The sequence below is a fragment of the Rhinopithecus roxellana genome, chromosome 19 (genome assembly GCF_007565055.1).
Source record: "Rhinopithecus roxellana isolate Shanxi Qingling chromosome 19, ASM756505v1, whole genome shotgun sequence".
NCBI classification, from domain to species: domain Eukaryota; kingdom Metazoa; phylum Chordata; class Mammalia; order Primates; family Cercopithecidae; genus Rhinopithecus; species Rhinopithecus roxellana.
In genome coordinates, this window is record NC_044567.1 from 11,312,023 (window position 1) to 11,330,711 (window position 18,689).

Consider the following 18,689-nt stretch of genomic DNA (forward strand, 5'->3'; position numbering starts at 1 on the left):
GTGAAAAAAGAAAATTCTTCAGGTAAAAACAGGAGATAAGATTTCGGAGAAACTCATTTGTAATGTCTGCATTCGTCTCATAGAGCTAAAAGTTTTTGTTGAGGGAGCACTTTGGCATCACTGTTTTTGTGGTGTGTGGGAAGGGATATTTGAAAACGCACTGAATCCTAAGGTGGGAAAGAAAATATCCTGATTTAAAAAATAGAAGTTTTCTGAGAAACCACTTTGTGATACATTAATTCATCTCACAGAGATGAATTCTTTTCATGTCACAGAGATGATTCCTTTCATGGATCAGTTTGGTTGGAGAATCTGAAAGGGATATTTTGAATCCAATTGAAACCTATGGTGACAAAGGAAATATCCTCAGATAAAAACTAGAAAGAAGCTTTCTGAGAAAGTTCTTTGTGATGTGTGAATTCATCTCACAGAGTTACACCTATCTTTTCATGGCACAGTTTGCTAACACTGTTTTCCTGTAATCTGCAAAGGGATATTTGGGAGTGCCTTGAGGCCTATGGTGAAAAAGGAAATATCCTCATGTAAAAACTGGAAGGAAGCTTTCTGGGAAAGAGCTTTGTATGTGTGAATTCATCTTAAAGAGTTACACCGTTATTGTTATTGAGAAGTTTGATAACACGGTTTTCATGGAATCTGCAATAGGGTATTTAGGAACGCATTGAAATCTATATTGACAAAGGAAATATCCTCAAATAAAAACCAAAAGGAAGGTTTGCTTTGTGATGTGTGAATTCATTTCACTGCTTAATACCGTTCTTTTCATTGAGAAGTTTGCTAAAACTTTTTTCGTTTAATCTGCATTGGGATATTTGGGAGGACATTGAGGAATATGGTGAAAAAGGAAATATACTCAGATAAAAACTAGAAAGAAGCATTGTGAGAAACTGCTTTGTGATGTGTGAAGTCATCTCACAGAGTTACACTGTTCTTTGCATTGCACAGTTTGCTTACACTGTTTTCTTGCAATCTGCAATCTGATATTTCTGAGTGCATTGAAGCTTATGGTGAAAAAGTAAATAACCTCATATGAAAACTAGAAAGAAGCTTTCTGAGAAGCCACTTTCTGTTGTGTTAATTCATCTCACAAATATACACGATTCTTTTCATGGAACAGTTAGGTAGCACGGTTTTTGATGCATCTGGGAAGGGATATTTTGCATCACTTTGAAATGTATGGTGACAAAGGAAAAATCTTTAGATAAAAACTAGAAAGAAGATTTCTGAGAAACTGCTTTGTAATGTGTGAATTCATCACAGAGTTACACATTTAAGTTCATTGAGCAATTTGCTAACACTGTTTTCATGGAATCTGCAAAAGGATATTTCTGAGTGCTCTGAGGGATATGGTGAATAAGGAAATATCCTAAGATAAAAAATAGAAAGAAACATTCTGAGAAACTGCTTTGTGATGTGTGAATACATCTCACGGAGATACACTGTTTTTTTCATTTACCAGTTTGCTAATACTCTTTTCTAGGATTCTGCATTGGGATATTTCCGAGTGAATTGAAGCTTATAGTGACAAAGTAAATATCCTCATATAGAAGCTAGAAATAAGCATATTGAAAGACCACTTTTTGATGTGATAATTCATCTCAGCGTTGCATGATTCTTTTCATGGATCTGTTTGGTAGCATGGTTTTGGGGGAATCTGAGAGGGGAAAATTTTTATCGCGGTGAAGCCTATGGTGACAAATGAATTATCCTCAGACAAAAACTAGAAGGAAACTTTTTGAGAAAGCTCTTTGTGATATGTGAATTCATCTCAAAGAAATACACCTTCCTTTTCATTGAGCAGTTAACTAACACTGTTTTTGTGGAATCTGCAAAGGGATATTTGGGAGTGCAATGAGGCCTATAGTGAAATAAACAAATGTCTCAGATAAAAATTAGAAAGAAGCACTCTGAGAAACTACTTTGTGATGTGTGAGTTCATCTCACAGAGTTACTCTGTACTTTTCATTGAGCAGTTTGGTAGCACCATTTTCGTGGAATCTTCAAAGAGTCATTTGGGAGCGTATAGAAGCCTATATTGGAAAAAAACAAATATTCATATCCACAGATAAAAATTAGACAGAAGCTTTCTGAGAAACTGCTTTGTGACGTGTGAATTCATCTCACAGTGTTAAACCATTATTATCATTGAGCAGTTTGATTTCACGGAATCTGCAATAGGATATTTGGAAGCACATTGAAGTCTATGGTGACAAAATAAATATCCACAGATTAAAAACAAAAAGAAGCTTTCTGAGAAACTGTTTTCCAATGTGTGAATTCATTTCACAGTGTTACACTGTTCTTTTCATTCAGAAGTTTGCTAACACTGCTGTCATGGAGTCTGCAAAGGAATATTTGGGAGGGCATTGAAGATCATGGTGACAAAGGACATATCCTCAGATAAAAATCAAAAACAAACTTTCTGTGAAACTACTTTGTGACGTGTGAATTCACCACACCGAGTAACACTGTTCTTTTCATTGAGAAGTTTGCTAAAACATTTTTCGTTTAATCTTCAATGGTATATTCGGGAGCACATTGAGGAATACAGTGAAAAAGGAAATATCCTCAGATAAAAACTAGAAAGAAGATTCCCTAGAAACTCCTTTGTGATGTGTGCATTCATCTCATAGAGCTAAACATTTCTGTTGAGGGAGCGCTGTGGCATCACTGTTTTTGTGGTGTCTAAGAAAGGATATCTGAAGCTTTCTGAGAAACTGCTTTCCAATGTTTGAATTCATCTCACAGATTGGCCCCTTGTTTTCCATGGATCAGTTTGCTGACACTATTTTCATGGACTCTGCAAAGATATATTCACAAGTGCATTGAGGCAAGCAGTGAAAACGGAAATATCCTCAGACAAAAACTAGAAAGAATCTTTCTGACAAACTGCTTTATGATTTGTGGATACATCTCACAGAGTTACATGGTTCATTTCATGAAGCAGTTTGATAGCACTGTTTTTGGGGAATCTGAGAAGGGATAATGTGTATTGCATTGATGTCTAAGGTGACAAAGGAAATATCCTCAGATAAAATCTAGAAAGAAACTTTCTGAGAAACTACTTTGTGATGTGGGAAATCATCTCACAGAGTTACACCATTCTTTTCATTGAGAAGTTTGCTAACAATTTTATCATGGAAACTGCATTGGGATATTACGGAATGTACTGAGGCCTATGGTGACAAAGAAAATATCCTCAGATAAAAAATAGAAAGAAGCTTTCTTAGAAACTGCTTTGTGATGTGTGAATTCATCTCACAGAGTTACACCATTCTTTTCATGGAGCAGTTTTGTAGCACTGTTTTTGGAGAATCTCAGAAGGGATATTTTGGATCACGTTGAAGCCTATGGTGACAAAGGAAATATCTTCTGATAAAAACAAGAAAGAAGCTTTCTGAGAAAGTTCTTTGTGATGTATGAATTCATCTCACAGAGTTACACCTCTCTTTTCATGGAGCAGTTTGTAAAAACTGTTTTCGTGGAATCTGCAAAGTGATGTATGGGAGCGCATTGAGGCTTATGGTGTAAAAGGAAATATTCTCAGATAAAAAGTGGGAAGAAGCTTTCTGAGAAACTACTTTCAGATGGGTGAATTCATCTCACAGAGATACACTGCTGTTTTCATTGAGCAGTTTGATATCACTGTTTTCGTGGAAATTGAAATAGGATATTTGGGAGCACATTGAAGCCTATGGTGACAAAGGAAATACCCTCAGATAAAAACTAGAAAGAAGCTTTCTGAGAGACTGTTTTGTGATGGGTGAATTCATCTCACAGTGTTAAATCTTTCTTTTCAGTGAACAGTTTGGTAACACTCTCTTTGTGGAATATGCAAAGGAATATTCGGGAGTGGAAAGAGGCCAAGGTTGAAAAAGGTAATATCGTAAGTAAAAACTGGAGAGACAGTTTCTGATAACTCCTTTGTGAAGTATGCATTCATCTCATGGAGGTAAAGCTTTCTGCTGAGAGAGCAGTTTGGTATCACTGTTTTTGTGGTGACTGAGAAGGAATATTTAGGAGCACATGAAAACCGATGGTGGAAAAGGAAATATCCTCAGCATTGAGACAAATGTTGAAAAAGACAATATCCTCAGATAAAAACTAAAAAGAAGCTTTCTGAGAAACTGCTTTGTGATTTGTGAATTCATCTCACAGAGTTATACTATCCTTTTCATGGAGCAGTTTGGTAGCACTGTATTTGGGGAATCTGAGAAAGAATATTTTAGATTGCGTAGAAGCTGATGGTGACAAAGGAAATATCCTCAGATAAAATCTACAAAGAAACTTTCTGAGTAATTTCTTTGTGATGTGTGAATTCATTTCACAGAATTACACCGTTCTTTCAATGAGAAGTTTGCTAACACTATCTTCACGGAATCTGAGATGGGATATTCCAGAGCACATTGAGGCCTATGGTGGAAAAGGAAATATCTTCAGATAAAAACTAGAAAGAAGCTTTCTGAGAAGCTACTTTTGGATGTATGCATTCATCACACAATGATACACTGTTGTTTTCATTGAGCAGTTTGATAACACTGTTTTTGCGGAAACTGAAATAGGATATTTGAGAGCACATTGAAGCCTATGGTGACAAAGGAAATATCCCCAGACAAAAACCAAAAAGAAGCTTTCTGATAAACTTCTTTGTGATTTGTGAATTCACTTCACAGATTTATACCTTTCTTTTCATGGAGCAGTTTGCTAACACTGTTTTCGTGGAATCTGCCAAGGGATATTCACGAGTGTATTGAGACTACGGTGAAAAAGGAAATATACTCAGGGAAAAGCTAGAAAGAATCTTTCTGAGAAACTTCTTTGTGATGGGTGAATTCATCTCACAGAGTTGCACTTTTCTTTTCATTGAGCAATTTGGTATCACTGTTTTGGAGGATCTCCAAAGGGACTTCCGGGAGCTCATATAGGCCTACGGTGAAAAAGGAAATATCTTTAGATAAAAACTGGAGAGAAGGTTTTTGAGTAGCAGTTTTGTTACGTGTGTATTCACTCATAGAGATAAACTATTTTGTTGATTCAGCAGTTTGGCATCACTCTTTTTCTGGTGTTTGAGAAGGGATATTTGGGAGCGTATTGAGGCTGATGGTGGAAAAGATAATATGCACAGATAAAAACTAGAAAGGAGCATTCTGAGAAATTTCTTTGTAATTGATGAGTTCAACACCCAGAGGTAAACCATTCTTTTCATTGAACAATTTGGTAACCCTGTTTTTATTTAATCTACAAAGGGATATTCGGAGTGCAGAGGAGCCTATGGTGAAAAAAGAAATATCCTCAGATACAAACTAGAAAGAACGTTTCTGAGAGACTGTTTTGTGATGGGTGAATTCATCTCACAGAGTTTATCTTTCTTTCATTGAGCAGTTTGGTAACGCTGTTTTCATGGAATATGCAAAGGAATATTTGGGAGTGGATAGAGGCCATGTTTGAAAAAGGAAATATCTTCAGGTAAAAACCGGAGAGAAACCTTCTGATAAATCCTTTGTGATGTATGCATTAATCTCATAGAGGTAAAGCTTTCTTTTTAAAGCACAGTTTGGCATCACTCTTTTTGTTGGGTCTGAGAAGAAATATATGGGAGTGCATGTAAGCCAATGGCGGAAATGGAAATATCCGGAGACAAAAACTAGAAAGAAGATTTCTGTGAAATTTCTTTGTGATGGGTGAATTCATTACACAGGGTTACACCTTTGTTTTCTTTGAGCAGTTTGGTAGTACTGTTTTTATGGAATCTGCAAAGGGATATTTCGGAGCACATAGAGGCCTAAGGTGAATAAAGAAAATTATCCAGGTAGAAACTGGAGAGAAGCTTTCAGAGAAACTCCTTTGCGAAGTGTGCATTCATCTCAAAGAGGTAAACATTTCTGTTGAAGGGGGAGTTTGGAATCACTGTTTTTGTGGTGTCTGAGAAGGGCTATTTGGGAGTGCATTGAAGCCTATGGTGACAAAGGAAATATCCTCAGAGAAAAAACAAAAAGATGCTTTCTGAGAAACTGCTTTTTGATGTGTGAATTCATCTCACAGATTTACACCTTTCTTTTCATGGAGCACTTTCCTAACACCTTTCTCGTGGAATCTGCAAAGGGATATTCACAAGCTCATTGAGGCAAACGTTGAAAAAGACAATATCCCCAGACAAAAACTAGAAAGAAGCTTTCTGAGTAACTACTTTGTGATTCGTGAATTCATCTCACAGAGTTACACGATCCTTTTCATGGAGCAGTTAGGTAGCAGTGTATTTGCGGAATCTGAGAAAGAATATTTTGGATCACTTTGAAGCCTATGGTGACAAAGGAAATATCCTCAGATGAAATCTACAAAGAAACTTTCTGAGAAATTTCTTTGTGATTAGTGAATTCATTTCACAGAGTTACACCATTCTTTCATGAGAAGTTTGCTAACACTATCTTCGTGGAATCTGAGATGGGATATTCCGGAGCGCATTGAGGCCTACAGTGAAAAAGGAATTATCTTCACATAAAAACTAGAAAGAAGCTTTCTGAGAAACTGTTTTGTGATGTGTGAATTCATCTCAGAGAGTTACAATGTTGTTTTCATTGAGCAGTTTGCTAACACTGTTTTCTTGGAATCTGCAATCAGATATTTCAGAGCACATTGAAGGTTATGGTGACAAAGGAAGTATCCTCATAAAAAAAACTAGAAAAATGTATTCTGAGAAACTGCTTTGTGTTTTCTGAATTCATCTCACAAAGTTACACCATTCTTTCATGGAGAAGTTTAATAACACTCTTTTTGGGGAAGGTGAGAGGGGATATTTTTGATCGCCTTGAAGCCTATGGTGAAAAAGGAAATACCCTCAAATAAAGACTAGAAAGAAGCTTTCTGATAAACTTCTTTGCGATGCGTGTATTCATCTCACAGAGTGGCATGATTCTTTCCTTAGAGCAGTCTGGTAAATCTGTTTCCGTGGAATTTGCTATAGGACATTTGGGAGCACATTGAAGCCTATGGTGGTAAAGGATATATCCTCAGGCAAAAACTAGAAAGAAGCTTTCTATGAAACTGCTTTCTGACTTGTGAGTTCATCTAACAGATATGCATGATTCTTTCCATGGAGAAACTTAGTAGCACTGTTTTTGGGGAATCTGATAAGGGATATTTTGGATCATATTGAAGGACAGGGTGACAAACGCAATATTCTCAGATAAAAACTAGATAGAAGCTTTCTAAGAAACTGCTTTGTGGTGTGTTCATTCATCTCATAGAGTAGCATTATTCTTTACTTGGAGCAGTTTGCTAAAACTGTTTTTGTGGAATCTGCAAAGGGGTATTCGGGAGCGCATTGAGGAATATGGTGAAAAAGGATTTATCCTCAGACAAAAAGTACAAAGAAGCTTTCTGAGAAACAGTTTTGTGATATGAGAATTCATCTCACAGAGTTACACCACACTTTTCATGACGAAATTTATTAGCACTGTTTTTGGGGAATTGGAGAAGGGATATTTGGAATTGCATTGAACTACTTTGTGATGTGTGAACTCATCTCAGAGGGTTACAATGTTGCTTTTGTTGAGTAGTTTGTGAACACTGTTTTCTTGGCGTCTGCAATCGGATCAGATATTTCGGAGCTCATTGAAGCTTATGGTGACAAAGGAAATATCCTCAAATAAAAACTAGAAAGAAGTTTTCTGAGAAACCATTTGGTGATGTCTTAATTCATCTCACAGAGTTACACGAGGCTTATCATGGATCTATTTGGCAGCACTGTTTTTGGGGAATCTGCAATAGGATAATTGAGAGTGCATTGAAGCCTATGGTGAAAAATTAATATCCTCAGACACAAACCAAAAAGAAACTTTCTGAGAAGCTACTTTGAGATGTGTGCATTCATCTCAGAGATTTACACCTTTTTTCATGGAGCAGTTTGCTATCACTGTTTTTTTTGGAATCTGCAAAGGTATTCGCGAGTGCATTGAGGCCTATTATGAAAAAGGAAATATCATCAGACAAAAACGAGAAAGAAGCTTTCTGAGAAACTGCTTTGTGATATGTGAATTCATCTCATAGTGTTACATGAGTCTTTCCATGGAGCAGTTTGGTAGCACTGTTTCCTTGGAAACTGCAATGGGATATTTCAGAGTGCATTGAAGCTTATGGCGACAAAGGAAATATCCTAATAAAAAACTAGAAAGAAGCTTTCAGATAAACCGCTTTGTGATGTCTTAATTCATCTCACAATTCTTTTCATGGATCACCTTGGTATCACTGCTTTTGGGGAATCTGCAATAGGATATTTGTGAGCTCATCGAACTTATGGTGACAAAGGAAATATCCTCAGACAAAAATCAAAAGGAAACTTCCTGAGAAACTGCTTTGTAATGTGTGAATTCAACTCAGAGATTTCCACCTTTCTTTTCATGGAGCAGTTTGCTAACACTATTTTCGTGGAATCTGCAAAGCTATCCATGAGCACATTGAGGCCCATTATGAAAAAGGAAATATCCTCAGATAAAAACTAGAAAGCTTTCTGAGAAAATGCTTTGTGATATTTGAATTTACCTCACAGAGTTACACTGTTCTTTTCATTGATTAATTTGCTAACACTGTTTTCTTGGAATCTGGAATGGGATATCTCGGAGCACATTGAGGCTGATGGCGACAAGGGAAATATCATCAGAACAAAACTAGAAACAACCTTTCTGAGAAACTGCTTAGTGATTTTGTAAATTCATCTCACAGAGTTACACCTTTCTTTTCATGGGGCAGTTTGCTAACACTGTTTTTGTGGAATCGGCAAAGGGATATTTTGCAGTGCATTGAGGCCTATGGTGAGAAAGGAAATATTATCTAACTAAAACAAGAAAGATACTTTCTGAGAAAGTACTTTGTGGTGTGTGAATTCATCTCACAGCATTACACTATTATTTTCATTGAGCAGCTTTCTAGCACAGTTTTCTTGGATTCTACACTGGGATATTTCAGAACACATTGAACCTTATGGTGACAAAGGAAATAACTTCATATAAACAATAGAGTGAAGTTTTCTGAGAAACTGCTTCATGCTGTGTTAATTCATCTCACAGAGATACATGACTCTTTTCATGGATCAGATTGGTAGCACGGTTTTTGGTTAATTTGAGAAGGGATATTTTGGAGAGCATTGAAACTTAGGGTGACATAGGAATTATCGTCAGATAATAATTAGATAGAAGCTTTCTGGGAAAGTTCTTTGTGATGTGTGAATTCATCTCACAGAGTTACACTAGTCTTTTCATGGTGCAGTTTGCTAACACCTTCTCCCCAGAATCTGCAAAGGATATTTGGGAGCACATTCAGGCCTGTAGTGAAAAAGGAAATATCCTCAAATAAAAACTGAAAAGAAGTTCTCTGAGAAACTGCTTTGTGATGCGTGAATTCATCTCACAGAATTACACTGTTCTTCTCATTGGGCAGTTTGCTAACACTGTTTTGTTGGAATCTGCAATGGGATATTTCAGAGCACATTGAAGCTTACGGTAACAAAGGAAATATCCTCAGACAAAAACTAGTAAGAAGCTGGCTGAGAAATGGCTTTGTGATTTGTGAATTCATCTCACAGAGTTACACGTTTCTTTTCATGTAGCAGTTTGGTAACACTGTTTTTGAGAAATATGGGAAGGGATATTTTGGATTGCATTGAAGCTTATGGTGAAAAAGGAAAAACTCAGATAAAATCTAGAAAGAAGATTTCTGAGAAACTGCTTTGTGATGTGTGGTTTCATCTCACAGATTTACACATTTATTTTCATGGAGCAGTTTGCTAACCCAGTATTCATGGAATTTGCAAAGGGATACTCTGGAGCACCTTGAGGCCTGTAGTGAAAAAGAAAATGTCCTCAGATAAATACTAGAAAGAAGCTTTCTGAGAAACAGCTTTGTGATGTGTCAATTCATCTAACAATGCTACACCATTCTTTTCATTCAGGAGTTTGATAACACTGTTTTCAATTAATCCGCAATAGGATATTTGGGAGTGCATTGAAGCCTATAATGACAATGGAAATATCCTTAGATAAAAAACGAGAACAAGCTTTCTGTGAAACTTCGTTGTGATGTGTGAATTCATCTCATAGGTTTACATTTCTTTTAATGGAGCAGATTGCTAACACTATTTTCCTGGATTCTAAAAGGGGATATTCATGAGCACATTGAGGCAAAAGGTGAAAAAGGAAATATCCTCAGACAAAACTAGAAAGAAGCTTACTGAGAAACTACTTTGTGATTTGTGAATTCATCTCTCAGAGTTACATGATTCTTTTCATGCAGAAGTTTGAGCACTGTTTTGGGGGATTCTGAGAAGGGATAATTTGGATCGCATTGAAGCCTATGGTGACAAAGGAAATATTCTCAGATAAAAATTAGAGAGAAACTTTCTGAGAAAGTTTTTTCTGATATATGAATTCATCTCACAGAGTTACACCATTCTTTTCATGGTGCACTTTGCTAACCCTGTTTCCTCGGAATCTGCAAAGGGATATTCAGGAGCACATTCAGGCCTATAGTGAAGAAGGAAATATTGTCAAATAAAAACCGAAAACAAGCTCTCTGAGAAACTGCTTTGTGATGTGTGAATTCACCTCACAGAGTTACACTGTTCTTCTCATTGGGCAGTTTGTTAACACTGTTTTGTTGGAATCTGCAATGGGATATTTCAGAGCACATTAAAGCTTGTGATGACAAAATAAATATCTTCAGACAAAAACTAGTAACAAGCTTTCTGAGAAACTGCTTTGTGATTTATGAATTCATCTCACAGAGTTACACGTTTCTTTTCATGTAGCAGTTTGGTAGCACTGTTTTGGGGAATTTGAGAAGGGATATTTTGGATCAAATTGAAGCCTATGGTGACAAAGGAAATAAAGTCTTGATAAGATAAAGTCTTGAAATAATTAAGTCAGATAAAGTCTTGAAAGATAAAGTCTTGAAAGAATCATTCCGAGAAACTTCGTTGTGATGTGTGAATTCATCTCTCAGAGTTACACCGTCCTTTTCATTGAGAAGTTTGCTAACACTTTTTTCATGGAATGTGTAATGGGATATTCCAGAGAGCATTGAAGAATATGATGAAAAAGGAAATATTCTCAGATAAAAACTAGAAAGAAGCTTTCTGAGAAACTTCTTTGTGATGTGTGAATTCATCTCACAGAGTTACACCATTCTGTTCCAGGTGCAGTTTGGTAGCCCTGTTTTTGGGGAATCTGAGAAGGGATATTTTGGATCGCATTGAAGGCTATGATAGCATAGGAAATATCCTCAGATTAAAACTAGAAACAAGCTTTCTGAGAAAGTTCTTTGTGATGTGTGAATTCACCTCACAAAATTACACCTTTCTTTTCATGGAGCAATTTGTAAACACTGTTTTCAAGGAATCTGCAAAGGAATATCTGGGAGTGCTTTGAGACCTATCGTGACAAAGGAAATATCCTGAGATAAAAAGCAAAAAGAAGATTTCTGAGATACTGCTTTGTGATTTCTGAACTCATCTCATGGAGTTATACTATTCTTTTCATTGGGCAGTTTGCTAACACTCTTTTGTTGGAATATGCAATGGCATATTTTGGAGAGGATTGAACTTTATGCTGGCAAAGGAAACATCTTAAGACAAAAACTGGAAAAAAACTTTCTGAGAAAGTGGTTTCTGGTGTGTTATTTCATCTCACAGAGTTACACCTTTCTGTTCCTGCAACAGTTAGGTAGCACTGTTTTTGGGGTATCTGAGAATGGATATTATGGATTGCATTCAAGCCTATGATGACAAAGGAAATATCCTTAGACAAAATCTAGAAAGAAACTTTCTGAGAAAGTTCTTTTTGATGTGTGAATTCGTCTCACAGAGTTACAGCTTCCTATTCATGGAACCGTTTGCTAACACTATTTTGCTGGAATCTGCAAAGGGCTATTTGGGAGCACATTCAAGCCTATGGTGACAAAGGTTATATCCAAGCTAAAAAGCAAAAAGCAGCTTTGTGAGAAACTGCTTTGTGACATGAGAATTCATCTCACAGAGTTACACTGTTCTTTTCATTGAGTAGTTTGCTAACAATGTTTTTGTGGAATATGCAAAGTGATATTTGCGTGCACATTGAGGCCTATATTGGAAAAGAAAATATCCTAGGATAAACACTAGAAATAATCTTTCTGAGAACCTTCTTTGTGATGTGTGAATTCATCTCACAGAGTTACACCTTCCTTTTCATGGAATCATTTGCTAACATAGTTTTCATGGAATCTGCAAAAGATATTTGGGAGCACATTGTGGCCTTTGGTGAAAAACTAAATATCCTCACATAAAAACTAGACAGATGCTTTCTGAGAAACTGCTTTGTGATGTGTGAATTTATCTCACAGAGCTACACTGTTCTTTTCATTCAGCTGGTTGATAACACTGTTTTCATGGAATCTGCAGTAGGATATTTGGGAGCACATTGAAGCCTAGGGTGGCAAAGGAAATATCCTCAGGTAAAAACCAACAGGAAGATTTCTTAGAAACTGCTTTGTGATGTGTGAATTCATCTCACAGAGTTACACTGTTGTTTTCATAGAGCAGTTTGCTAACACTGTTTTCTTGGAATCTGTAATGGGATATTTTGGAGCACATTGAAGCTTAGGTAGACAAAGAAAATATCCTTAGACAAAAAAGAGAAAGAATCATTCTGAGAAACTGCTTTGTAATTTGTGAATTAATCTCACACAGTAACACGATTTTTTTCATGGATCAGTTTGGTAGTAATCTCACACAGTTACACGATATTTTTCATGGATCAGTTTGGTAGCACAGCTTTTGGGTATTGTAAGAAGTGATATATAGGATTCCTTTGAAGCCTATGGTGACAAAGGAAATATCCAAGGATGAAAACTATAAAGAAGCTTTCTGAAAAATTCTTTGCATTGTATGAATTCATCTCACAGAGTTACACCTTTCTTTTCATGGAGCAGTTTACTAACACTGTTTATGTGGAATCCACAAAGGAGTCTTTGGGAGTGCACTGAGGCCTATAGTGAAAAAGGAAATATCCTCAGATAAAAACTACAAAGAATCTTTCAGGGAAACTGCTTTGTGGTGTGTGAATCCATCTCACAGAGTTACACAGATCTTTTCATTGAGCACTTTGCTAAAACTGTTTCCTTGGTATCTGCAATGGTATATATCGGAATGCATTGAAGCTTATGTTGACAAAGAAAATATCCTCAGGCAAAAACTAGAAAGAAGCTATCTGAGAAACCCCTTTGAGATTTGTTAATTCATCTCCCAAAGTCACACGATTCTTTTTAAGAATCAGTTTGGTAGCACTGTTTTTGTGCTGTCTTAGAAGGGATATTTTGGAGCACAGAAGCCGATGGTGGATAAGGAAATATCCTGAGATAAAAACTAGATAGAAGCTTTCTGAGAAATTTCTTTGTGATGGGTGATTTCAACACACCAAGTTAAGCCTTTGCTTTCTTTGAACACATTGGTAGCACTGTTTCTGTGGAATGTCCAAAGCGATATTCAGAAGCTCCTAGAGCCTTACAGTGAAAAACGAAATAACTTCAGATAACCGGAGAGAAGCTTTTTGAGAAACAGTTTTGTGATGTGTTTAACACATCACCTCATAGAGTTTAAACATTTTGTTGATTGAGCAGTCCGGCATCACTGTTTTTGTGGTATCTGAGAAGAGATATTTGGGAGCACAATGAAGATCATGGTGTAAAAGGAAGTATACTTAGATTTAAACTAGAAAGAAGCTTTCTGAGAAACTGTTTTGTGTTGGGTGAATTCATCTCTCAGAGTTACACCTTTCTTTTCATTGAGCAATTTGGTAACACTGCTTTGGGGATTCTGCAAAGAGATATTTGGGAGCACACAGAGTCCAAAGATGATAAAGGAAATAACTTCAGGTAAAAACTGGAGAGAAGCTTTCTGAGAAACCTCTTTGTGATGTGGTATTCATCTCAAAGAGTTAAACGTTTCTGTTGAAGGAGCACTTTGGCATCACTGATTTTTTGGTGTCTGAGAAGGGATATTCTTGAGCACATTGAAGCCTATGGCTGTAAAGGAAATAGGCTCATATAATAACTAGAAAGAAGGTTTCTGAGAATCACTTTGTGATGTGTTAATTCATGTCTCAGAGTTAGATGATTCTTTTAATGGAGCAGTTTGGTAGCAATGGTTTTGGGGAAACTGAGAAGGAATATTTTGGATCTCATTCAAGCCTATGATGAAAAAGGAAATATCCTCAGATAAAAACTAGAAAGAAGCTTTCTGAGAAAGTTATTTGTGAAGTGTGAACTCATCTCACAGAGTTACACCTTTCTTTTCATGGAGTAGTTTGCTATCACTGTATTCCTGGAATCTACAAAGGGATATTTGGGAACACATAGAGCCTATGGTGAAAAAGGAAATATCCTCCGATAAAAACTAGAAAGAAGCTTTCTGAAAAACTGCTTTGTGATGTGTGAATTAAACTCACCGAGTTACACCATTCCTATCATTAGAGCAGTTGGCTAACACTGTTTTCTTGGAATATGCAGTGGGATATATCAGAGGTCACTGAAGCTTAGGTTGACAAAGGAAATAACCTCAGACAAAAACTAGAAAGAAGGTTTCTGAGAAATTGCTTTGTGATTTGTGAATTCATCTCACAGAGTTACATGATCCCTTTCAAGGAGCAGTATGGTAGCACTATTTGTGGGGGATCTGAGAAGGCATATTTTCAATCCCATTGAAGCCTAAACTGGCAAAGGAAATATCTTCAGATAAAAAGTAGAAATCACCTTTCCAAGAAGATTCTTTTTAACGTATGTGTTCATCTCACAGAGTAACATCTTTCTTTTCATGGAGCAGTTTGCTAACACTGTTTTCGTGGAATGTGCAAAGGAATATTTGTGAGCGCTTTGAGGCCTATAGTGAAAAAGAAATTATCCTCAGATTAAAACGAGAAAGAAGATTTCTGACAGACGGCTTTGTAATGTGTGAACTCATCTGACAGAGTTACATTGTTATTATCTTTGAGCAGTTTGATAACACTGTGTTCTTGGAATCTGCAATAGGATATTCGGGAGCACATTGATGTCTATTGCGATAAAGGAAATATCCTCAGATAAAAACCAAAAAGAAACTTTCTGTTACACTGCTTTGTAATGTGCCAATTCACCTCACAGTGTTACACTGTTGCCTTCATTGAGAAGTTTGCTAACACATTTTTTCCTGGAATCTGCAATGGGATATTCTAGAGCTCATGGAGGAATATGATGAAAAAGGAAATATTCTCAGTTAAAAACTAGAAGGAAGCTTTCTGAGAAACTGCTTTGTTATGTGTCAATTCATCTGACAGAATTACACCATTCTTTCCATGGAGCAGTTTGATAGCACTATTTTGGGGGAGTCTGAGAAGGGATATTTTGGATTGCATTGAAGCCTATGGTGACAAAGGAAATATCCTCAGATAAAAATAGAAAGAAGCTTTCTGAGAAACTTCTTGTGATGCATGTACTCATCTCACAGAGTCACATCTTTATTTTCATGGAGCAGTTTGTAACACTCCTTTCATGGAAACAACAAAGGGATACTTGGGAGCGAGGTGAGGCCTATTTTGGAAAAGGAAATATCCTCAGATAAAAAACTAGAAATTGGCTTTCTGAGAAACTACTTTGTGATGTGCGAATTCATCTCACAGAGTTCCACCTTTCTTTTCATGGAGCAGTTTGCTAACACTCTTTTCGTGGAATATGCAAAGGGATATTTGCGAGCACTTTGAGGCCAATGGTGAAAAAGGAAATATCCTCAGATAAAAACTAGAAGGAAGCTTTCTGAGAACCGTCTTTGTGATGTGTGAATCCATCTCACAGAGTTACACCTTCCTTTTCATGTAACCGTTTGGTCATATTGTTTTCATGGAATCTGTAAAGGGATATTTGGGAGCGCATTGACGCCTATGGTGAAAGAGGAAATATCCTCAGATAAAAATTAAAAAGAAGCTGTCTGTGAAACTGTTCTGTGAGGTGTGAATTCATATCACCAAGTTGCCCCATTCTTTTCATTGAGCAGTTTGCTAACACTTTTTTCTTGAAATCTGCAATGGGATATTCCTGCGAACATTGAAGAATATGGAGGAAAAGGTAATATAGTTGAAGCCTATGTGTGACATATGGAAATATAATCAGATAAAAACTAGAAGAAGGTTTCTGCGAAACTTCTTTGTGATGTGTGTATTCATCTCTCAGAGTAACATCTTTCTTTTCAGGGAGCAGTTTGCTAACACTGTTTTTGTGGAATCTACAAAGTGATATTTGGAAGCGAGTTGAGACCTATGGTGAAAAGGAAAATATTCTCAGATAAAAACTAGAAGGAAGATTTCTGAGAAACTTCTTTGTGATGTGTGATTTCATCTCACAGGGTTACACTACACTTTTCGTGGAGCAGTTTGTTGACACTGATTTCGTGGAATCTGCAATAGGATATTTCGGAGTTCATTGAAGCCTTTGGTGACAAACGAAATATCCTCAGACAAAAACCAAAAAGAAGCTTCCTGTGAAACTGCTTACTGATGTGTGAATTCACCTCACAGAGCTACACTTTATTTTCATGGCACAGTTTGGTACCACTGTTTTTGGGGAATCTGGCAAGGGATATTTTTGATTGCATTGAAGCCTATGGTGATGAAGGAAATATTCTCAGACAAAAACTAGAAAGAAGCTTTCTGAAAAACTGCTTAGTAATGCATGAATTCATCTCACAGGTTTACACTGTAGTTTTCATTTAGCAGTTTGCTGACACTGTTTTCTTGGAATCTGCATTCTGATATGTTGGAGCACATTGAAGCTTAGGGTGACAAAGGAAATATCCTCAGGTAAAAAGTATAAATCAGCTTTCTGAGAAGCTTCTTTGTGATGTATGTATTCATCTCACAAAGTAACACTTTTGTTTTCGTTGAGCACTTTCCTATTACTGTTTTTGTGGAATCTGCAAAGGGATATTCGTGAGTGCTTTGAAGCTTATAGTGAAAAGGGAAATATCCTCAGATAAAAATCAGAAAGCAGATCTCTGAGAAACTACTTTGTAATGTGTGAATTCATCTCACAGAGTTACACTGTTATTTTCATTGAGCAGTTTGATAACACTGTTTTCTTGGAATCTGCAATAGGATATTTGGGAGTGCATTGAAGCCTATCGTTGCAGAGGATGTATCCTCAGATAAAAGCCAAAGAGAAACTTTCTGTGAAACTGCTTTGCGATGTGTGTAATCATCTCACAGTGTTACACCGTTCTTTTCATTGAGAAGTTTGTTAACACATTTTTTCCTGGAATCTGCAGTGGGATATTTGGTAGCGCATTGAGGAATATGGTGAAAAAGGAAATACACTCAGATAAAAACTAGAAAGAAGCTTTCTGAGAAACAGCTTTGTGATGTGTGAATTCATTTCACAGAGTTACACCATTCTTTTCATGGATCAGTTTGGTAGCACATTTTTGGGGTATGTGAGAAGGGATATTTTGGATCACATTTAAGCATATGGTGGCAAAGGAAATATCCTCAGACAATAACTAGAAAGAAGCTCTTGGAGAAACAGCATTGTGATGTGTGTATTCATCTCAGAAAATAACACCTTTCTTTTCATGGAGCAATTTGCTAACACTGTTTTCATGGAACCTACAAAGGCATATATGGGAGCGAACTGAGGCCTGTGGTGACAAAGGAAATATCCTCAGAGAAAAACGAGATAGAGCTTTCTGAGAAATTTCTTTGTGATGTGTGAATTCATCTCACAGAGTTACACCTTTCTTTTCTTGGAGCAGTTTGCTAACACTGTGTTTGTGGAACCTGCAAAAGGATATTTGGGAGCGCATTGAAGTCTATGGTGTAAAAGGAAATATTCTCAGATAAAAACCAAAAAGAAGCTTTCTGAGAGATTGCTTTGGGATGTGTGAATTGGTCTCAAAGAATTACACTGTTATTTTCATTGAACAGTTTACTAATACTGTGTTCATGGAATGTGCAATGAGATATTTTGAAACGCATTGAAACAGGGTGACAAAGGAAATATCCTCAGGCAAAACCTAGAAAGAAATTTTCTGAGAATCTGTTTTGTGATTTTTGAATTTATCTCACAGAGTTACATGATTCTTTCCTTGGAGCAGTGTGGTAGCACTGTTTCTGTGGAATCTGAGAAGGGATATTTTGGATTACATTGAAACCTATGCTGACAAAGGAGATATCCTCAGACAAAAAACAAAAAGAAACTTTCTGAGAAACTTATTTGTGATGTGTGTATTGATCTCACAGTGTAACACCTTTCTTTTCATGGAGAAGTTTGTTAACTGTTTTCGTGAAATCTGTAACAGGATATTTTGTAGGGCATTGAAGCTTTTGGAGACAGAGGAAGTATCCTCAGATAAAAGTCAAAAAGAAGATTTCTGAGAAACTGCTTTGTGATTAGTGAATTCATCTCACAGAGTAACAGTGTTCTTTTCATTGATCAGTTTGCAAACACTGTTTTCTTCGAATCCGCAATGGGATATTTCACAGCGCATTGAAGCCTATGGTGACAAAGGAATTATCCTCAGATGAAAACCACAAGGAAGCTTTCTGAGAAACTGCTTTGTGATGTGTAAATTCGCCTCATCAATTTACACCTTTCTTTTCATGGAGCACTTGGCTAACACTATTTTCCTG